Source organism: Falco rusticolus, chromosome 16 (genome assembly GCF_015220075.1).
Source record: "Falco rusticolus isolate bFalRus1 chromosome 16, bFalRus1.pri, whole genome shotgun sequence".
Taxonomy (NCBI): domain Eukaryota; kingdom Metazoa; phylum Chordata; class Aves; order Falconiformes; family Falconidae; genus Falco; species Falco rusticolus.
In genome coordinates, this window is record NC_051202.1 from 101,600 (window position 1) to 125,465 (window position 23,866).

General features: G+C 40.9%; 1 long non-coding RNA gene across 4 annotated transcripts in view; it reads left to right on the forward strand.

Annotated features, from left to right (window-relative positions):
• LOC119158295 overlaps window positions 1–23,866 on the forward strand; it is a 152,755-nt gene that overhangs the window by 40,211 nt on the left and 88,678 nt on the right. For 3 of the 4 annotated variants that reach the window (XR_005107829.1, XR_005107828.1, XR_005107831.1), the window contains exon 3: window positions 1,157–23,560. This is a non-coding gene — a long non-coding RNA (uncharacterized LOC119158295). The remainder of the gene's footprint in view (window positions 1–1,156; window positions 23,561–23,866) is intronic. The other variant, XR_005107830.1, reaches the window with a different exon arrangement.

Consider the following 23,866-nt stretch of genomic DNA (forward strand, 5'->3'; position numbering starts at 1 on the left):
TTAATTTCCATTCAACATCTGCCTTGTATTTACCATTGCAGACCAGTGTCTGTGTGGAAGGAGCACTTATCGTTGATAAAAGTTTGGTATTTCTTTTGTCATGGGTTGTCATTTCTGTTCTCTCAATCTGGACTGTCATTTTGTAAAATCTTTTGTCATTGGAGCTGAATGGAAAACCTGGAATGTGTAAGAGATTAAAGAAATGGGGAAGAGGACTCACATGTGTAGAGCAATTCTGGTCGCTTGACTCTCTGAGACAGATCGTGCCTAATCCTGATTTTCCTTTACTCCAGTGTAAATACCGAGCTGTCCCACTGAAACCACAGCTGAATACTGATGCAGCATCAGAATCAGGCCTGGCTCATTTCTTTGCTTTTTGAGACTGTGGCCTTATCTTACAGTGAGAGCTATGCATGCAAAGCTCTCATTTTACACTTCTGATGATAGATGCCCATTGAGTGACTTTATGCTGATTGCAAACATATGGGTTAAATCCTGACTTTCAGTCATTACTCTGGACCCATGCTTGTAGGAGTGATATCAGCCTGACCTTCCAGAATTTGGTAATAAATATTTCAATAACTTCATGTGCTTGCTTTAGGTAGGTCTGGATAGGGAAATATTAATCTCTCCAAAAAAACTGGGGTGGAATTTTGCATGTCTGGACATTCCACAGTGTCAGTCAGAATGTGGTGGTGGTAGCTGCAACATTAGGTCTACCTGAGAGGAAAAAGAAGTTTATTCAGAGCAAAGACAGAAATGTTTGGCCCCACAGATGTATGTATTTTGCTGCAAAAAAGAGTGATTCAGGGGGATTGACTGGAGAACTGTTACAGCCTTTGGATTAAGAGAGAGCTGTTTCAGGTAGCAAAGGGAAAACTTCACTTGGTGTTTAATTTGTAAAATGAATTTTATCTCCTTATTTATCAAGACAACTTATGTTCATGTGGTTTTTAATATTACAAAATAAAAAGGCTTTTTTTTCCCTGCCACATCCATTCTGTAATCTGAGGTTGAAGTGCTCTGTGTACAGTATCAGCTTAAGACCCAGGCACCTATTTAACTTTTCCCTGTGGGATTTCAGTGAAGCACAACCATTATAGTCCTGCTCTACATAGGAATAAATTTCTCTTTCTTTCCCCACCTGCCCCTATAGGAGTAACTTGATGACTTCAGTGGGAATTGCATATAAACAACAAAGGGAAAGGGTCATCTGGATTCTTCTGAAGGTAAGTGTCAGGGCCAGGAGTCTCCATGAAATACCCATCCAAGACACAAGCAGAGGATCTCACCTACTGCCTCTTCTCCAGAGATTCCATCCCACGTTGAGGTTTCAGGCAAGTATCACTTTTTCCCTGGCTGGAGCTTCGCTGGTGAGTCCTTAGAAGTGCTTGCTTCTCACACATATAAATTTTCTCATTACAGTTTTCTAATGAATCAGAAGGCAGGTTCTTGTACCCCCCGTGTGTTCTTTCACACCCTGCCACTGGCCTGTGTGACATTACACGCTTATGAATATGGCCGGTTTATATAGTCCAAAATGCAAGAACTACCCCTTAGCGAGTCATGTCAGGAAAAGCTGAACCATTGGGTTATTGACCTTTTACTAATTCCAAATCCATATCCTGTTACCACCTGAGGTGCACATAGGTAGAGCAGTATCACTTTAAATCACTGATTAGGTAACCCACTGCATTTACTGGTCTTTTATGTTTACAAAACACCAGAACCAAGCCATTGCAATGAATTTTGTATCCAGGTAGGCTTTGCATGCCATGGGCGGCATGTTTCCCAGGGTTTGTCGCTGGTTTCCATATGCTTCTTTATAGAATTAGGTATTATTCAATAGGAGCAAAGCAATTTCAGCTTGACAGGCAGAAAATAGGATGGTTACATCCCTGTTAAAAGTGAAAACATCTGAAATAAGACATGGAAGAATACATTATCTTCCACTGGGAAAAGCCTGCTCGGAGGGACTCATTTAGCCATGGGAAGCTGGGAAGGAAGTGTGGAGTGAAAGACTAGCCAGGCAATTATTCTTCTAATAGGTAAGATTATGTTGGTTTTCAGTAAATCAGTGCAAATCTGTGGTTAACTATGTCTGTTGAAAGATTCTGAATACAGAGAGTGTAAGGGGACAGACCCTTTCCTGATGAAAACTGCTGCAGTGTTCAACATCAATTGGAGATCTGCTTCAACTGCAGGATGTGAGGCAGATTGAAGTTGTGTAAAACTGTCAGGGAATCTGTCCTGCTTGGTCTGATCTTCCCTGAGGCTGAGACAGTTTTATGCTGGCAGCTTTCATTCTTCATTATTCAAAACAGGTGACATACTTTAACAAAAACAGAACTTTGAAAGCCATTAGTATGTTAGCACAACAGAAAACTCGCATGTTTTCTTGTTCAACAATATTGGCAAGAAAGAAAAAATATTTTTTTCATAATTGTTGTTTTCTTTCTAACTCAGGGCAATTGCTGTATTTTGATGTGCCTCATGTGCTCAAACATCAGTCTTAATTCAGATTTCAGAACATCATTTCAACTTTGCAGGGTTTCAGTTTGCCACAAGATGATTTCAGTAGGAAAACTATGTGTGGTGTAACTTCAGTTTTATTTATATGCTTGAAATCTACACAACTGCTTTCTCCAACATGTGTGTGGGATTTCCACTTTCATTTATTTATGAACCAGTGTAGTCAAGTGTGGAAGTGCTGTGCATTGTGCTGAAAATCGTGGACATTATTTTATTTCTTTATATTGACTTTGACTATGATGAAGAACTTAACCTGGGTCTGAGTTACAGGTTTGAAGAGGACATACACAGATTATGTTTCCACCTGCCACTTATTTTTCAACATTTTTTTCCACGCTTTAAGAGGGGACTGAAGTCTAATGGAAGGCACTTGTCACCTTGTAGGTCCTGGTCTACTTTTTCAGTTGCTACAGAATGTGCACTCATTTCTGTAAGTTTGGAGGCCTGTTCAGGCTTTTATCAAAGCAAAAATCAAGCTCTGCCAGTTAATTTTCCTGTCCCTCACAGGTTTTCATTATATTGTCCAGCTTCATCCTGTATCACTTGGTGAAATGATAAAGGGATGAGATTAAGAAGCTTGATAATACGTTGTGCAGAGAGAAGGTATAATTAGCTGAGAGGACACTGAATGCAGGAGTGATCTGGCCCCGGATACCTAAGAAATGTGTCAACATTAGGTTTAAATGCTGAGAGTGCCATAAACCAGTTGCATAGAGTCATGTTCTTCCTACAGAATTTACCTCAGAATTTGGTTCTGGTTGTATCTCCCTCCAGTCTGCTGATGATACCTACCTTGATATCCATCTCTGGTTCATATTCCTGCCTGTGTATAGAAAATTCTTCCAGTCTTTGCCAAGTCATCACCTTCTCAACATGCAAATCCCTCCTAAACCCTCACTTCTTCAGTATTGACACCTTGAAATTATTTATTCTTCTAATGTATCTGCATATTTGTCAAGGCCGTAGAGAGATTAGCTAGTCTGTGGGCACGTATCTAATGAACTGTGTGGTATTTTCACTGTAACCATGGTGGTTCTTCCCTCATTTGTTTAACTTTCTTGTTTTGCTTGTTTTGTTGTGAAAGAAGCTGATAAACTGCTTGAGTCAGGACATCATATCAAGTGATTTAATTTATTCTTGTTATAAATTCTGAATTCTGTATAAATAATAGGTAAGCTATAGGTACAAGCTGCAGCTCTGAAAAATGCCCAGTTGGCATTAAGATTCTGCAAGACGCAGTGGGCAATGGGAATCAAATAGTGGTGGTGATTACCAGTGGAGGATTATGTCTTGCTGAAAGCAACGAAGTCGATGAGGGACTGGATAAAGCCCTGCGTAACTTGGTTTGATGTCAGAGCTAACCTGCATTGAGCAGGAGGTTGGACTAGAGACCTCCCAAGGTCCTTTCCAACCTGAATTATCCTATGATTTGGTGGATGTAGGTGGCCTGATGCTGGGGAATTATGAACATCCAAACCCATTAACTCAGGCCAGTGGAAGGAGCAGGAAATGTGGCCTGTTAAAGCTTTTACCCATGAGCACTGAACTTGTATGTAGTGCCACCTTTTCTACTGGCAGCTTGTTATTGCTGTGCGTGATGTTAGGCAAATCCATTAGAAGCAGCCTCATCTCTGGTATAAGAGAGTAATTCAGACTAATACTTACCAACTACTGGGGCATGCTGAGGTGGGATCTGGGTAGAGGGTAACTCCCCAGCTGCACCTGCAGAAGTGAGGCAAAATTGTTGTGGAGGTCTGCCATTCCTTAGGCTCCAGGTTGATGGAACATGGTAGATGGATGACCAGCTGATGCTATCATGGGCTCTGTTGTGGGAGGCTGGCTGGGGCAGGGCTGTGGAGATACCATAGACTGAGGCCAAGCCAAGAAGGGGTCAGAACATTGGGTGGAGTAATATACCTGTTCAATCAAATTTCTTTTTTTCTCCTTGGAGAGTATTCTCGTATCTAAAGGTCCTGAAATCTGCCTTGTGTGCAAATGTCACACTGCCCCATCTGCCTATCTGAGAAATATGCATTTTCTATTTACATATTTTATATTTTATTGTTTGTTTTTTGGATTTTTTTTTCTTTTTAGTTACTGCATGTGTTCCATCTTTGAATTATCAGGCAACATATTAATATCTGGTAGAATAAATAATCTACCAAACACTGAATGTCTGAAAGAATCTCTGTTAAAGATCTTATAGGACAAGTTGCAGGTTTGTGGCTCCTACAGGAAGAAACTTGCTTAGCCTTTCTCTTACATGATTTTACATTATCAATATCATTATATCTACTAAATTCCCAATACCTGGAGCTGCAGAAGGTGCCTTCTGCCCATACTTCTCTGGCTGGTGGGACTACTGCTTTTTTCCCACACAATATAGGGGCACAGTCCTCACAGTGCCTACATGTGACAAACCTGTGATGGGGAAGAAGAAGGGATCTCACAACAAGACTGCATCTGTCAGATTGACTTTTTTTTTCGAGCTGCAGCTGGTATAAGTCACACCCCTCAGTCTGTCTTTGATGATAGGCCTATGCTTCTTGAGCAAAGTGGATCTAGCTTTCTGGGAGAATTCAGCTGTACAAATCTCATGTTTCTGACATAAAGACGGGCTTTGGGAATAAGTCTAGATCATGGAACATTTCTTCATTGTAATAGTTGCCCTTATAGTTATAGCCTTTTTTTTTTTTTCCTTTTAAACCTGAAGAAACTGTGTGAAAGGAAATATTATTTGCCAGGTTTTAGCAGTGGATTTGGTATAAGCCTGTGATAAAAACTAAGACCTTAATTTAAAGCAAAATCTGATCAGGAGTTTTTCAGTAATATATTAATCTGTTTAAAGCTATAATAGGTTAGTTAAATCCTGGGGGAGATATATATATATATATACATCTTCTTGCAAAGAAAGGGAGAAAGGTTCAGTTTTGATAAAGTTTTGAAAAATGTTGGAATAAAAATAAGTATTTATGTGTCATTTCACTTGATTTAAGATGGTTACTTAGGTTTATATACTTTCCAGGATGGACTTAACTATTGTGGGTAAAGTGTGTAAAATACTATAAAAGGAAAAACTGAATGGGGAGAGAGAGATTTGAAGAAATGCCAGCATTACTTCAAAGGCAGTAATTAATCCAGTATATATTTTAATTCAGCGGTTAGTAAAATCATGTTGTAAGTGTTCAGCAGTTAAATATGTATGGAAAGGTAACTCATCACAAGGCATATACCCTCTTCCTTGAGTGCTGATGAATGAGTGTTCTTTAATATTTACGTTCCATATATCGACCTGATAGTTTTAGTCGTTAACACAATATGTTGTTTCTGAGGACACAGATCACTGTTTTGGAAGCCTCCAACCAGAAGGTGATAGAAAAATCTAAACCTTGGTAAATGATCTTTTGGGCTGTCTGCTTCTTACTTTTTAGAAAGCTGCATTCCAAAGAGTAAATCAGACAAGGGACTCAGTGACAAACCTTCATTGTTCTGAGGTTTAAAATAAACTTGTTGTGGCTAAAGATGACAGTGTTAGTTTCCCAGAATGCATGTTGTCATTTCAGTGTAGTAGTATGATTTATCAACCAAGCTGGGATTAATTGCAGCAGGGCTGCTTACAATTTGAAACAGACATCAAATGCTAATCTTTCCCTTAATGTACAGATCATATAGGCGCCGGCTATGCACAGAATTGGTCTGTAATCCTACAGGTACTTCTGCACGTGTGTGACTGTGCTTACGTGAATGGTCCGGTTAAAGTCATTGAAACTACATGTGAGTGAACACATGTTTGTGTAACCCACTGGTATGCATCTGACGTGTGCCTCGTTTTACTGGCAGCTTAGTAAGTGCTGCTGACCTGCGTCTTGCCCTTTCACACACTTAAGCAGGCACACAGAAATACTAGTTTGTCTGGCCTGTTGATCAGCCAGCCTCCCCAGAGACCAGATTTTCTGCCTTGTGAACTGGATCTGGCCCCTGAACTCACCAGCTGGCTGTTCCACTCAGTGGGTATTTGTGATGTATAGAGAACAAACTGCAGATGGGTTAGTTCAGATGCTTAGAGCAGGACCAGCCTGGCTGATGCAGAAGCTAATTATGCCAGGTTAATGTGCCATTATATTTTTTAGGTCCTGAGCTGATCTCTGTCCCTGGAGCAATGCAGAGATACAGAGGGATAATAGGTCTTTCAGACTTAGCTCAGATATGTGACACAATGCTGCTAATGGAGACTTTCTTGAAGCCTCCCAACTCTAGGTCAAGCTAGTGTGTTCTAGACAACACTGTTGTCATCATAATTAGTGGAAGCTCAACAGACATGCCCCAGGCCAGTCTCTGCTGTTCAGAAAAGGGTATAGTTTGCCAGTCAGTGTTTGTTGTGCATCCCTGGAGTGTCCAGATCGCAGAGGAACTGGGTCTGTCTTGGCACTTAGACTTTGATTCCACAGCTCAGGCTGTAAAGAATTGTTGCTGTAACTTCAGAGGTCCTGGGTGCAGTCCAGGTAGCTATGACAAACTAGCAAGCTAAAAAGCCTTAGGCTACATGTTTGTAGGTGAAAGCTTGTGAACTCTATGCATAATTTTGTTTCTGTGACATTACAGGCTGACTGTAAGAAAAGAAGAGGTGCCTTTAGATGTCTTCATGGACTAACCCACTATAAATACGGGTATTGATTATGATGATAACTGGTTTTATTACAAGAGAAATAGAAACAGTAAACCTAATTCTCATCTCTGACTGCTTTGTCTCTCATTGTAACATCATTTCAATTCAGTGGGATTCTCCACTACAGGCTGTAAACCAAGGATGTTAGAGTGGTTGCAAAGGAATGCATGATATTATGGACAGTGGATCACAGTAACACACAACATCCCCCCCACCCCCTTAAAAGTTGTAGGGAATTTGAAAATAAAGAAAGAATTAAAAAGAGACGGGATAGATGTGCAAACTGGCATTTGCCTTAGTAGGTTTAAAATCTCTGCTCTTTCAACAAGCAGGAGTTTTATAAATACATTCTTCATTGTACTATTACTGAATCTTTCAGTTAAAATGAAGTGCAAAGTTTGCTCCTCAGTTGACATGTCTGTGCTTGCCACATGAACTGTTGAACACAACACAAGATGCTCAGGTTATGAAATTACTGTAAGTTATGAGTCTGTTCTTGATTCAGTGAAGTCCAAAGCTTGGTGTGTTTGTTGGGAACTGATTTTGGCTTTAGTGAATGGTTGACTGACTCTGGCAAGAATTGCAAACCGAAAGCAGAGAGTGGGAAATTTATGTCAAGATCTCTGTAAAGGTACAAGTTGTTAAGCTGTGATGTCTCAATAGGATTACATAGTTTGTGGCAAAAATTCAGCAGCATTACACCATAAGAGTGTTGGGCTGGATCCTCACCCAGGATGGCATGGTTGAAAATCGTGACTGAACACAGCTGACATTCTGGTTTATGGGATGATTGAGGGGAATGACTCTGCTTTCCGTATGTGTCACTGGTGCCAATAGGACTGTTCTGAATAAAATAACATGAGATTTAACATCTGCATCAGTTGAATCTTGGTCAAATCAAGGCAGTCTTTACTAAAAAAAAATATATCCCTCTTAAAGAGTCTTATCTGAGAAAGCTTTAACTTCATGGAAGCTGGTTCAACAGCCAACAAGCTGGTAGGAGTCTTTCAGGGAGCTCCAATGGATTTTGAATCAAATTCTTCCTAATGTGTGGATTATCCTATATCTACTTATTTAGAGTGGGGTTTTCACCCCTCTAAACAAGAAGCTGCTGGCTGAAATTAGCCACCAAAATGGTACAGTAGACAAAAGTGACCTCCCTGCGATAATCTCATTACTTTAACATGCACTGGACTCTTTGGAATACTTCTCAGTAAAGTGATACTGCATTTTGCATCACTGTTACTTAGTGAGCCTACTTCAGCTGTGCCAGGGAAGTCATTGGCAGGTCAACAGCATTCATTTCCTATTGAGTTTTCCTACAGAGTTGAGCCCATTTTGGTTTAGTCCTCAAGACCATTCATAGGAAGAGATACAGGAATACCTTAGCTTGTTCCCTGAGTTAGTCTGGTCCAGACAGATGGTGGTTAATTCACTTAACTGAAATGGTGAAGGACTTTCTTATTGTTTTATTTAGTTTACGGAATGCTCTCAGTGCAGATAATCCTCAGAGCTCAGGGATGGTGCTGATTTGGGCAAAAGCACCTGAGTATCACAAATGTCCCTTCTTCCTCTTTATGTTTTTTCTAGTGCTCTCCTGATCCCCTTTGGCTGAGTAGCTTCCATATTCCTCAGAATTAAGAACTAGCCTTGTTGATCAACTTCCCTGTTTCAGTGGCACTGGAGACAGATGAGAGCAACCGGTTTTAAAAGTCAGAGAAGGAGAAGGAACCCAAAAGCAGAATTTGCTCTTAATCTACTTGCATATTTTTAATTTTTTTTTCTGATAAGCAGGTTAGCTATAACCATAACAGGAAATATGGATACAACATAAGATTTGCAATACAAATGAGATTCTCATTGTAGTCCTTATTAAAAAAATGAAGATTTTGACAAAAGACCTTAACTAATTGATAATTGTACTACTTCTGCAATCATTTGATAGTTCTGAATTGGATAGAATTGTGCTTATAATTCCTTGTCCCTATGTTGTCAGTCTTGGTCCAGGAACTTTGTTCTTGTTGCCAAGGCTTGGAATCGAAGCAGCTGAGACCTGGGTGTGGTAGCACTGCAGTGGCTTTTCTGTGACCTCCCTGAAAGCAGCAATTTGAAAAGAGATTTAGGAACCTACTCTGTTCTTAAAAAATGATGTACGCTTCAGCTCAGGCTCAGAAGATGTTGTTAATTTGAGGGGATTCATTCCCGTTGCTTTCAAAGTTTTCACTCTTTGTTGATACTGCGTTTATTAAATTATCACCCAGTCATGCTTGGTACCTTCTACATGTGTAGTAATAGAAATAATAAGCCCTGTATATTTATGGAGTGGGTCACAGGGACTGTGTGCTAATTTTGCAGGCCATACTCATTGCCTGCACTGTATTTTGCTCAGGCAGAGATGACAGGCTAAAGCCTTCTCTGTCACCAGATCCTGCATCTCTGCTCAGTCCTCCTCCCCTGTTGCATATTGTACCTGTGCTCACAGGTATACAACCTTCTTTGGTTTTCCATTGTTTGCTGTTGTAGCTGCTACATCCAGGTATCCAGTGTGCTGTGAGTTACTTTTTTGTTCTACATGACCTGATGTCAAAGAAACAGCAGCTTGGGCTTAAAAATTACATTGCTATTGTAGTGGAGAACTCTCTCTGAATTGCTAAATCCCATCTCTTTTCAAAGCTTTTAAATCTGGCTTGGAGCTCTCCTGATCAGCTGTTCTCCATCCACAGTGTACTGGGCCCGATGTACATAGGCTCAAACCCCTCTTGGACACCGGCTCAAAATGGTGCAACAAACTGCTGCTGGACACAGTGACCACTGCAGAGCATCCCAGGGGGTCACTTTCACTTCATTCCAAGAACAAAAATGTCAGCGGAGATTTTAAGGAAAAAAGGTCACAAAAATTCCCCTGCACAAAGAGTCCAGGAGAAGGGGAAAACCCATATACCACTGGCACCACACACTTCCCATTTTGCTGGTCAGGGCTCCAGTACCTTCAGCTGCAGAAGGTGGAAGGAGCCGAGAAGAACAGTAGTCCCAATACATTCCTCTGCTTAAAAGGCAGAGAGAGAGGTCATTCATTCTGACATGCATCCAGGTTGTCTCTATTTGCACATATTAAGTGGCTGTATTTGCTATGGTTGTTATTTTAGACTGGTATTGTCTTTATATATACAATGGTAATCTGTACATAAATGGAAGGCATAACAGTATCTGAGGGAATGAGCTGATCCTGATTCCCACCGAGTGATAGCAGTCTAACCATTTGTAGCCCTGACTTCTACCACATGAAGTGCTCTTACCAGCACTCCTGTGTGCTGGTGTGTTAGTGATGGTGGAATTGGGTCCACAATATTATGTCACAAAATAGAAAACACACGACCCTACACCAGCTGTAATAGCATAATAGGATAAGTGCGAGGGAGAAACAGCAGGATATAATAGGTACTCGGCTGCTTCAGAGATGGGGCCTCTATATTTACCTAGATAGAAGGAAGCTGGGAAACTAGGGCAACATAAGAACAGAGTGACAGTGTAAGTGCTTCAGGAGGTGGTTGTGGGTGAATTGAAAATGCAGCAATATGGGATGTTATATAATCAATAATAACAATAATATCTATGCTTACTGCTGTTCATCCTGCAATACTTCACCCAGCTGCTTTACGAAGCTCAGAGGAGTGTTGGGGCCTCTTTGGTGTTAGCTTTCCTAATTCCTTCTCTTCTCCTACTCTATAAAAGCCTCTGTGTGGTATTTTGTCCGTTATTATGCCTGGAGCATAGAGAAGCGTTTGTCTGCCTTTCTCTACCTGAAAGCCCTGTATTTCAGTTGCTTGTGGGGTAGAGAAATGTGTATGAATGACCAAGGCCAGCCATGCGCCATGATATTTGAGAGCAGAACTGATGGGGAAGTGGGAAATCAAATGGAGGAAATCTCAACACTTCCTGCCTTGTCCTCTGGACAGCAGTACTCCACCATTTGCATGCTTTCTCCCATGGGGTTTTTTACTGCAGATTGCAGAAATCTGTTTTTCTGTATTTGGTTGCTGTGGTAGTAACAGGCCTCTGTGTTGAACTGTACACTTTTTCAGGCCAAGACATGACTTTCTGGTGCTTGTTAACATATTTTGGATGTGTTTTCCATTCACTCTTTGATGTACGCTCATCTTTGCTCATGTCTTTGCAGCTTATCTAAGTTACCAGTTTTACTTTTAACTTAATTGCTGACTTGGGTTATGATCCTCCTGCTTAAGTGATGAGTCATTTGTACTTGCATAAAAATCTGCATTTTCTTCCACAGAGGCACTTAGGCACAGGTTAAATGAACCCTTTAGATGACTGAGAGAGAAATACCAGGGAAAGCAATGTGTGCTGCTCTGCTGTTTTGTTACTCCTTGATTCAGATTACTTCTATTCAGTTATTCTTACATGTAGGTTCCTGAGTAGCGCCGCCTCCCTCTGCATTTCCTCCCTTTGCTGTATTTCTTGGTTTGAATTGGTTAGAATTCATTCATGCATTTTGGACTGTGGTTTTGCCTACAGTGCTGTGCCATCTAACAATAAAATTCCCATTATAGTTCCAGGAATTGCCAAGGTGGACTGAACCGTTGAATGTATACAGATAGATGCACATAGTCATCTTTAGTAATAAAAGATGAGATATTAAAACATCAAAAATTGAACTTTTAAATACTGTATTCTTTCTCAACTGGTACAAATGGTTTCAGAAGGAAAATTAGTTTTAAAAAAATCCCATAGTATGAACACAATAATTTTTAGAATTTTTAGTATGTTTCCAAGGAGCATGTAATCTTTCCACAGCTTTGTGAGATTTATTAAGGGAAAAATCAATGTTCATTTTTTTCAGTATATGCTGATAGAATTATTGTGTTGAATTACAGGTGGTCAGACAAGTTACTAAGTGATGAGCTGAGCTTGCTTCCCTGGGGGATATAATCTGAGTTTGAATCCAAATAAGGAAGGGATATTTGTTCTTAGTGTTATCTTTAAGGACAATAGTTAGGATATCACCTGCCAATTCAGAAAGATAGGTTGAAATGAGTGAGCCATTTTGTGTAACGATGATCATCTGCATGCCAAGTCTGCCATGGAGAAAAAGAAGGACGTGTTGAAATATTAGCTAATATGAGTTTGATACTTTCTTGAGTTGTCATTAACTTTGAGTAAAGGATTTGTTAATAATTGGGTTAAACCAAATAATAATTGTCTCACACCAACAATGTAGGTTCTCACCTGGCCTACATTACTGTAACATCAGGGCATGTCCTATTTTGCTAATGTCATAACATTCCAGCGGCAGAATGCAGTGATGGTGCCCTGTCTTACAAAAGGGAAACCAAGGCACAGAAGGGCTAAGTGACATGACCCAAGGTTAAACAGAGCAGAATGGCATTTTAGGGACCCTAACGATGATCCTTCCAAATTTTAGGCTCACACCTTTCTCATGGCACAGTCGATTATGCTTGCAACATCTATATTGTTGGCTTGGTTATTGACGGATGATTTAGGTAGGCATGTATTTCTTGTACGCATATATGTGAGTGTACACATATAAATGCACAGACAGCATTTAGAAGCTGGAATACACCTTAATGGTGAGGGGGTGATTTGGAAGTGGGATTTGTTATTAAACAGCCTCTTTGCATGTTTAATATGTATCTGTTTCTAAAAATCCAGTGTCTCCTTGCTCTCCTCCCATTTTAGGTCTCTAAAAAAAGATGGGTAACAAACATCCATATTCAAACCTGCCTTATGCATGTATCAAGCTTGAAAAGACATTTTACTGCAGCTGTGGGAACCTCAGACTGCCAGTGCCGATGTGTCACATGACGGACTTCAATCAGATTTCAGTCTGCAGCGTGTGGAGCGCAGAGCCTGTTTTAACTGCATTTGCGCTGATTTGCTTCATATAGAAGACACTGAGTTATTTAGCATTATTGATTCCTCTTGACTTATTGGGTGCATTAGTTGCCGTTGACCCTGGCATCTTGCTGGAACAGACTGGCGCGTCATGTGATACTGTCTGGCTTTGTCCTTGTTCTGAGTCAGTTTGTGTTTTACTCAGCAGATGTCTTTTGTTCCTGGCAAAGATTGCTCATCCGATTGTTCAGGGGTTAGCGGGTGTGCCCTGTCCAGCCTGGGGTCCCAGATCCCAGCCCTTCCTGGGCCAGACTCACTCCCCTGCCCCCAGGCTGTACTGCGGCTGCATCGAACACCAGAAGGAGCCTGGTTTGCTTTTGCTTTTGTCTCCTTCTGCCTAGGGGTCTGGCTGGATTATTTCTGAAGTTGGCTTCTCTCTTCTGTGAAAGTAAGCCAGTGAAAATATGTTTCATTTTTTTGTTAGGGTTTTTGGGGAAGCACCTGGGCTCCACCTTGACTAAATCAGCGTACATCCCTCCTTGGTTCAGATTTGGATCAGTAGAGAATCTGGCCCACGATATCTAAAGAGATTGTGGGGGTTTTTTTTCATTTGTTGCATGGTAATGCATTGCATCGCCATGCTAGAAGGGATGGGGAAAAAGACTATGACAGGCATTTGGTTGGCATCCTATAGGATTTGGGTGCCTGATCCACTTCTGTATTATGTCATCGTCTGCTAAATTAGGCATTCCTGCTCCTCAAATCAAAACAAATAAATAACTGTAAACCAAAGTGAAAGCCCACTCTGTCATTGTGACTGCAATTCTTCAGGTGCCTTTAAGGCACTGGAGTACCTTGTGGGTGCACTGCTACAGTGAGCATTTTGGGATGTTTGAAAAGGCAGGGATCTGACTGCTGTGCAGTGTCCTGGCATGCCTGAGTTAGGAAAGCGGGCATAGGGTCAGGTGATGGGCAGCAGAAAAGGAGTGAGAACTCATTTCAGCCAACTCACTACCTAAAGATTGGCTAATGAGACTGCAACCTTAGGCAGGAAAAGCTGGTAAATTCTTCATTGGCTGCTAATGGCTTTTAGAGTTCCAGATTTTTCCTTGAATTCTAAGATTTCTCTTTGGCTCTAACAGTATATTTTAAGACTTTCACTGCTAGTGGGGTACATGAAGTCTGAGCCAATCCAGAGATTGGGTTCTTCCCCACTTCAGGTGGTACTGGTAAGGTTTCTGCTCAGTTCCTTCTGTGTGCTGGAAGGCCTTTTCTCTCCAAAAAATGAAGAAAGAAACCAGTAGGTCTGAATTCTGCACCAGCTTACTGCAGCCAGGCTCTGTTTTTCAGCATTGTACTACTTCATTGCAGCTTTATGTGTGGAGCCTGAATCAGGTCCATAAAAGCTGCTCAGAGGCCCGTTATTTTCTATTATTATTCCTTTTTGTTCCATTATTACTTTGTCTCAGGAACTAAATATTTCTAACTTTTTTTCTTTTTTTGGATGTGATTTAACTTACAACCACGCTTTTTCCTACGAAAACCACAATAAACTACTATGTTATCACCTGACCTCACTCACTGCAGCTTTGTTCACACGGCACAGGGATTTTTGGAAAGGAGGGTTTTTTTTTCGTACTATTTTTCTGTCACCAGTGGGAAATGGAGGGGAAAAGGGCAAAATTAAATTATTTTAAAAAATCCATTAAAGGAAAACGGATTCTGGTGGTAAACTCACCTTTTCGTCAGTACTGTATGTGATCCCCCTCTTCTGGTAGCCTGTGGAACTGGCTGTGGAGGAAAGTTGCAGACTAGGACAAACAATAGGATTTTGGCAAACTACATCGCAGAGGTATCGTTTTCATTATCCTGGTGGAAGACCTTTTTGGAATTCTACAGCGGGATGTAATTTTGCTGTGTATCAGATTCACCCTGGCGTAACTCATTTGCTGGTGTTAATTTGCACGCTGCATAAGGGAGCTGAACTGGATGTATGTGCCGCTGGATGCAGCTCAGCTACGTTTGGTGTGGCTTTCTGTTCAGTGCGCCTTGCAGAAGTGACAATGAGGGAGACTGGTTCTCCCCTGTCTGGCAGCTGGTGTTGTCGTTTGTTCCTATGAGAAGTCAAGGCATGAAATTTGGTAGCACTTTAAATCTTATTTGTCTAGATAGACATCATGGTGGGCAGAAGGCAATTGAGCCAATCCTAGAGCATCCTCAGGAGGGGTTGGTTGTGTGAGGCATGGATAGACAACAGGCAAAAATGTTCACATCAGGTACCTGATCTGTCTGCCATGAACAGTCTTCCTAGCTAAGAGCAGATCCATTACAGCACGTAGGGTGAGAGAATGACGTGGGAGATCAGGTTTGAAACTTCTGGGCTGGAAGTACTGCAATATATTTCTGGGTGTAGGTACCAAGATTCTGTTTGGCTAAAAGCAGAGGTGGGGGTAAACAGCCAACTTTATATCCATATCCAAGCTTTGTCTTCCAGAAACTGAATCTAATCATAAAGGTCATTGAGCTACAAACATGTTCCTGACTAATTGTCTAACATCTGCCCATCTCGCTCCATCATGTTTCTCTTCCTTTTTGCAGCAGTAATCACATTGGAGTTTGTGACTCCTACCCAGACAATTTAAAAGGAGGCAGGAAAATATTCTTGGGAAGGTATTGAATTACAAACTGGGTTAAATTGAAAGAAAGAACTAAAAGCAAAGAGAGATCACTTAATGCCTCCCCCCCACCCCCACCCCAGCTTAAGGAAGCAGCATTCTCTTACTGCTACCCATCCTTTCCAGGGAGAGTGATGAGATGAGCAGTCTTCTCTCTTCTTTTGTCCCTCCTGGGCTCAATTTACTGTAATTCCTGGTTGCACATGGCAAAAGAGACTGAACATGGATGTTGAACCCAGTGTTGCATATAAAATGAGCCAAAGAATCATCTTCCCGGTGCCCAGATTCTCCTGGAACAGAAAAATATCCTCTATTTCCTAGGGCCCTAGAAATCCTAACCCTGAAATGGATCCCTATCATAGAATAAAGTTTCTTCTGGCTTTCTGTGTGTGCTCCTATCACACATGGAAGTGTCAGACAGAAGTTTGTTTCACAGTTGTGCCAGCTGTGGGAGACATATTTTCCTTACTGGAGTGGGAGATTATTTCTGAGAGATGTCAATGCCAAAGCATCCAGAACGTTGCAAGGTAACTTTGCCCTGCCTGTCCAAGAAAAGGGTCCCCTTGGCCTTGGGTAGCAGGAATTGGTTATGGGCTACAGGTTGGTAAATGGCTTGGACTCAGTGTCTTGGTTTGGTGGCTAGTGATACCATTAGTGTGTTTTAAGTCACCTCAGCTCTGTTTCTCCTTCTCCCTTTTTTCTTGCTGTGTCTTGCACTCTAAATATCAAGATTTTTGTAGTATAATGGGGCCTCCATGCCAAATAGTGCCTCTGGGAAATTCCACAACGCCAGTAACACTCATGTGACCCTTAATGTTGAACCTGCTGGTCTTAAATCAGGTGCCCTCTTACCTTCAAAGTACTGTGGAAAGGGATGAGTCAAAATCGGCAGGGGGACTGCAGGAGATGTCTGATTGAAACCCTGGGCTCTGCCATAATGTATCCATCTCCCTTTCTGCTAGAAAGTTTCTGAGGAATAATAAATTCACTCTAGGTCTGCACTGAATGCAAAATTGATAGGCTGCAGGAGCCACAGGGAATCAATTTTGTGTGTGTGTGTGTGCTGGCGCGTGCGCCGTCAGTAGCACAGTCTCTGTGTGCACTGCATATACATTTGCTCCCTTTCTCTTCTTCCTCCTGCATTGGCCTGCGGATGCCACAGAAAATTGATTTTTTTTATGAAATAAAAAGGTGAACTGTGGCATTAGGCAATTCTAAGCCATCTGTCTTGTCAGGACTCTTGTTAGAGGGAAGGCGCACACACACACACAGCCGAAGATGTATATCCTTCTGTCTGAGAGAGAAATTTTCTTTTGTTTTTCCTACAAAATCCATAAGTAAGCACAGATTCTCTTTCCCTTAAAGAAAAGTCAGCACACACAGCACGTCCAGTTGCATGCATGTGGGTTTTTTCTTGCCACAAAAAAGCCTGATCCTGCCAAGGTGCTGAGTCATTCCTGAAAAAGCCAAGCACCTGCAACATTCCCTGCATACAAGGTGAATTGCAGCTTCCTAGAGCCACTGAGGTGCAATCAGATATGTCTTTTAAACTCACCCAAATACAATAATCTACTGAAACAAAGCAAGAGATGCTGAGTCATGGCCCAGCACTTCTGTACTACTCTGTTCACCCAAAGAAGCTGGAAATGGGTTGGCTTTCCTTAGCTGGGGAAGTAGGAGAGGACAGGAGGGCACCCAAAAACCTGGGGGCAGAGCTAAGGCGGGTCTGGTAACCTCCGCAGTACTTGCATGTTTTTTAGCACTGGTATGTCTTTGATGATAGTTATATTTATTTTTCTCCCCTTGTCCTTTTCATGTTAAACTGTCTTAGTTACTGGTTTTGCTTTTCTTCTCTTTTTATGTTTTGCTGCACTCTACAGACAGGTTCTCAGCTGCTGTCATGATAAAGGGTATTTCAGAACTATGCCATGTGTACAAACTCCTCTAAAGTTAAAAGAAAAAGAGATTACATTGTATTCCTCCTGTATTTCACAAACCTTCACTCTACCTTGAAGAAATCACAGTTTTTGGAAAGGATTTTACTTCCAGTCTGTAAACTGTGCTGTTTGTCTTTCCGAGGGGCAAGCTGTGCCTTCCTTTCATTATTTCAATATTGTATCATGCTGAAGAGCCTCTGTTTTGAGATCATGTCAGAGATTACAAAGCCCCAGAAACCTATTCTGTCCCCAAAAAATCAATCAACCTAAACTAATACTTTAGTGACTCCTTTTCTTACCAAGGAAACAAATTCAGGCACACACACAGGCGTGAACAAAAAAAAAAAATTTTTTTTTTTTTTAAGAAGCTAGGGGCTGAGGAGGACCTCGTCTGGTCAATGAAAGAAAGAGACGGATGTCTGGTGCCATGGCAATGGAACAGGGATTACTTTGCACTGGAAAATACATTCTTTTTTTTTTTTTTATGCCAGTTTTTTTTTTTTTTTTTCAGGCAGCTAAGAGTTGTCACCGAGTCTGAGAGGCCCATTTAGAGGAAAACGAGCCTCTGAGTGGAATTGAATGCTTGCTTTCACAGGCTGCTGCTTGAACAGTCTGCTTTGCTTTTCAGGCAAGTCAGGATGCAAACACCCATATTTGTTTAGAGCACTTTCACAATCACAGTGTGTATGCATATGTGTGTATACTTATCTATATAAAGTAAGAGTAACTGGATACAGACTTGGGCTACTAGGAGCATACATTAGTAACAAAACTATGCAAGCATATCTAACATGGCCAGATATATTGTGTATGATTCTGTGAGAATGTATCACTTTGCTGCTGAGGATATTGTGTCTGATTTGGGGAGTATTTAGCATTTTATTGCCATTAGGCTAGATTTTGACTGGGTTTAATTAATTATGGTTGATGCAGGTCAAGACATTTTCTGACAAAAGGTATTTTTTCACAAGAAGCAGTTTGATTCTGTGCTGCTTCCCCCCTACCCCAAATTCTAAGTGTTTCTTTGGAAACAAGTTACAAAGTTTCAAACTGAAGAAAGTATTTTGGTCAAAACAGTGTTGTGTTAAAAATTTGTCTTGTTACTGTAAACATTTTACAATAGAATTGGCCAATGGAAACATACTGAAGTGACACTGTTTTAAAGAGGTGTTTTGTTTTGTTTTTTTTTAACTGCATTTTGAATTTCTGAACATTTTAGAGGTTTGAGATTTTTTTGTCACCTGTCGGGGTGAGGGAAAGGCTTGCTTGCAAGTGTGTACCAGCCAAGAGATGAAGGCACTCTCTGATTTGACCCATTTTGTAGTGAATACACCCACCAGCCTCCAGGCAATGAGTTACTAAGTAGACTATTTACAGCAGGTAAAATGGAATAAAATAGCGTTATGTGATTTTTCTGGGCTGGCTGAGGCATTTCCAGGTGATACCAGCTCAGAGCTCTGTGATACCTGGGGTCCCCTTAGTGGCTCTTGCCTCTCTCCTCTGCTGAATTTCTCTGTTTGCCATTCCAGAGGACAAGAGTGTTTCTTCCTGCCCCATGTGGCAGATGGAACCCAGAAGTTAGTTCCTCTGTAATGTGTGGACCTGATTCTTCAGTGCTTTGGGCCTTCCCTAGCTGTGGACTTTGGAACTGGGTTGGTTTCTGCCATTTGAAGGACCAGGCAGTGTATTAACTTTGCAGCCTTGCCTGCTGGGTCATTCAAACACACATTTCACTGGCATGAATGATGGCACAAGTTGCAAAATATTTACTCCCTGCTGACATTCTGAGATGCTGTCGCTTTTAACCATAGTGAAATTGCCTTAACATAAAAGCCAAAACACGGTTTTAAGCTACGTTAATCATATTCTATATATGCCATGCTTTTTGCATAGCAGGGCCACATTAAAGCCTTTGAAATCTTATTGTAACATTTTGTGCGCTCTGTCCTTTCTGGGCTGAGTAGATGTTATAAACTATGTTGTTGTAAATGGTATTGTATATCTTCTTTCTCCTGTCTGGAATGAAAAATAGCTCCTCTCTTTGATCTTCCCTCATTTGCTAAAAAGTAACCAAAAATAATCCCCCCCCCCCCCTTTTTTTTTTTATGTTGGGGTTAGGTAGTGAAATGTGACAGGATTAAAAAAATGTTAACCTCCTTTTCAGTGATTACTAACTGTGAAATATAAAATCTCTGTCCAGGTAAAAAATTTGAGTTGTCATAGCAACAGCAGGATGGCTATTTATTTTTGGATTTCCATTTTCACTGATTTATTTAACACATTGACAATCCATTTATAATGAAGAGGAATTCAAGAGGGTTTTTGTTTCTGGCTACGTTTATACTAAGCCAAGGTTGGGTTACTTTTCTTCATAGAAAATAAGCAAAGATGAAGGAGGTAAATAAGAAAGAAACCTCGTGGTTTTCAGGGGCTTTTCTTGTAGGCTGACACAGGTGCTCGGGGAGTGAAAACATGACTGACTTTTTTATTTTATGTCTTTTGGAGGAACCCTAATGTTATAAAACAGAACGAAGATTTAAGTCCAGTGCAGCTGTGAGGCACGAGAGCCGTAGATGCTCCCCTCCACCTGCCCTTGGTTGCATGCACGCGCTTGCTGCCAAGAAGAGGTCATCAGAGCCATTGAAAGTGACACCTACTGCTCCATCTCCTTGCAGAAGTCAGAGCATGCCCCAAGGCTGTGAGTAAAAGCCATCTTTCTCATTTTGGTTATGAGCTCTGCAGCTATGCTCAGTGCAGTTCAAGGCAGTCTCAGGCTCAGCCTCTCTGGATCAAATTTCCCTGGTCTTCACAGTGTTTATGTGAAGGGGGCACCTGGTCCGGGGCTTGGAAGGAGCCACAGTGCAGCCTGGAGTTTGAGGAGCCCAAACATGCTCCATGCTTCAGGATGGGTTGGTTCAAAAAATGGTAAAGATGGCCTTGTCTCATTTTGGAGTGTTTGTGTTTAAATGGGCTGTGCTCTGTTTTCAGGAGTGTTCCTCATTTGCAAGTCCAGGTGAGGCCAGTTGCCCTTCGGGTAGCAGTTGTGTCTGAAAGGTTCTGTTTCTAGTGACTGAAGTCACCCCTGGATACCCAGGTGCTTTGCACCTGAGCAAACAGGCAGCCACAAAATCAGTGGTACCTGGGAATTTTCATAGCTTACAGTAGCATTAGTCAAAGCACTTTGACAACACTGAAATGTAACAAAAAGCCCAAGAAATGCCTATAACCTATCAATTCCTATATATCTTCTTCCCTGGAAATTTCATTTCGGTGCATACCTTTGAATGTCATCAAATTTAACTGCCACACGAGCCAAATCAAGTTGCAGTGTTTGGTGGCTTTTGAAAGCATCAGGAAATTGGGAAGTCTGAGGCAGATTTTGCAGAAGCAAGCAATGAAATCAAGAGTGGAATAACACAGCAAAAGCAAACCCAGCAGATTTCTGCCTGCGGAACGTGTCTGAGAGTACATAGACGAAGCAAATTTCTGCATGTTTTTTCTCACAGCCTGTCTTTCTGCAATTGCTCTGCAGATTGGTTTCTCTCTGGGATTTGTTTCCTCTGATGGATTTGGGTGACTAAGATTGATGGCTTTAAAAGAACTAGTGTTGATGACACATTTGTAAGGCTTGGTAAAAATTGTGAGCCTGGCAGATACTGGGGAAGTCTTCAATCATTTTCTTTTATTATTGCTGTTTGTGGCATGAATCTGGACTGTTTTCAAGACAAGCGCGACAGGAGGCCAGCAGCTGACCAGGGTGAGTGTTGAACTTGCAGTCCAAACCTGTTAATCTGTGAACTTCAGGAAAAGGTGAGCTTTGACCTGTGCGTTAGATAAAATCAAGCATTATTTCCAGATGTGATCTTGAGCATATAGAGAGGAGAGTACTGTCCATCAGTCACTGGTGCTTCCCCTGTTTGTTCTGATGAAGGAATCAGCCTGAAAGTTATCTTTGGGGCTGAAAGAGGGGGAAGGGTGGGAAAACCCAAGAAATCAACTTCCAGGCATAAATACAATATGAACAAGTCATAAACATTATTAAAGCAAGTCTATCCCTGCAGGGCAGGTTTTTCTTCATAATGCTTTCCTGATTATGCTTCCGCAAAGCTGGGGAAGTGAATAGTGGGCTGATTATCCATGGACCATGATCTACATCAGTGTAGAACTGTTTCCATTGTATGTGAGGAGAGAACTTTGCATATTTACTGGAAGGGGATAGTCATCCTGCTTCTTATTCTGTCTTCAAATTCACAGTGGGCCAGATCCAAAACACAGCTATGTCAATGGGATTCTTTGTTTGGGCTCTTCTTATGTCCTGCATTACCATTGCAAAACCTGCCCTGTTTATCATCTTAAATATACATGCCATAAACAGACCTCGTATTGACACAGTTTGTGATCAAACCCCAGACTGATTTGTCAAACACTTTGTAAAATAGGAAGATCAATGGATAGACAACTAGGAAATATTTCTGCAAAGGCTGTATATAAGAAGAAAAAACCCAAACAAAATATGACTGACTCTGTGACGTAACAGAATTGTCTCTAATTGTTTTTTTTCTGTAAAAGAAACAGAACCCTTGAGAGAAATCCAAGTCCTTTTGCATAATGCTTTCTTGGAGCCAGACTCCAGTTGTCTAGTTCATCTTAAGCACCACTGACTTTACTGCATATACAGTATGGCACTGCTTGCTATGAGAGACCAGATCTGATCTTTGATCAATAGTCAGAAAGCATCAGACTTTGTGTAAAGGTTTGTGTCAGTAAGTATATCACATAAAAGACCACTCATGCTTGATACAGTCAGAATAGCATTTTTTAAACAAATGCACAAGGTGTGTTAGTTTCATTATTGAATTATGACAGAATTTTTTCCAGCACCTCAATTAACATTCATTTACTAAGTATTAAACCATTTTTTCTGTTAAACATAAAGATCAGTGCTAGGAGCTATACATTCTGAAAGATAATTGCATGATGTAATTCTGGTGCTTCAACAATTTGTACTGAAATATTGATGGATATGTTCCAACATATTTTTTTCACAAGCGTATTTCATAATCTTTTAAATATCTCTCTCCTGAAAACTTTAGTATAAAGTACAAATCCTCTTTACATAATAGAAGTTTAATGCATCTGGATACTGCTAACCAAACAAAAGTATTTCAGACTGATATCTATTTTCAGAAATAAAAGAAGTTGTTAACATGTAAGTGTGAATTTATGAGGACTATGCAGTAGCAGAAGGGCATGACTAAGGATTCTCAAACAGTTAAGGATTCCACTTTAGTATTAGAAATATGAAGTATCTTTTCTGGTTCTCGTTAGCATAACTAAGAATAAAAAAACTTCCATTTTCAAATAGAAACTTAATGCTAAGTGACTCTTCGCATAATCTCCTTAGGAGAGTCACTCTGTAGTCTTACTGTCTGTGCTATGGTTCTAGCATTAAACCAAGACTTGTACAGTGAGAAGAAACGCAGTGAGGTTATACAGGACAATGAAGGACTATCTCAGAGGAGGAGGCCTCACCCATAACCAGTATTTGGAAGAGCAGTTAGTTCAAGTGGTTCGTATGAAAAATGTCATGAAAATGGTATGAAAATTTGTCATGAAAACAAAACTTCGATAGAGCAAATAATAGTAATTAGTAAGTAGCCAGGATAAAGCATTTAGTTGTGAATTTACACAAACTGTGCAGAAAGCTCTTGTGTTTGCTATAGGAGGAAGCTGTAGGAAGACTCCAGAGTGCTGAAAGCTCTGCCTTAGGCTGTTGGATTAATTGACACAGAAAAGTTGAGGGGTTTACCTTTACCGCTGCTATTGGTTCCTAGTGCGTGAAGAAAATGTAAACTGCAGGGAAAGGCCTGTGAAATCTGGTAAATATTCCTTGAATTTGCTACAGTGTCCTGCTCAGTTATGTACTTACAATGAGTTTCTGTTTCTGTGTTATTCCACTATCCACTTAGCAATTTCAGGCCATGATGGTTTTTCGCTTATCTGCAGAGTTCTCTTTCCTACCTTTGTCTGGCAGCATTCTCTCTCTTTTGGTGCATCTTTCCTGCACTGTATCCTGTCCTGCATCCTGTCCCATCTGCTAAAAAATTAAGTAGGACTTGTACAGGCAACAGTTCTGAACCCTGCTAGTTCACCCCAGCTTTGTCCTGGAAAGTCCCCTCCACTGA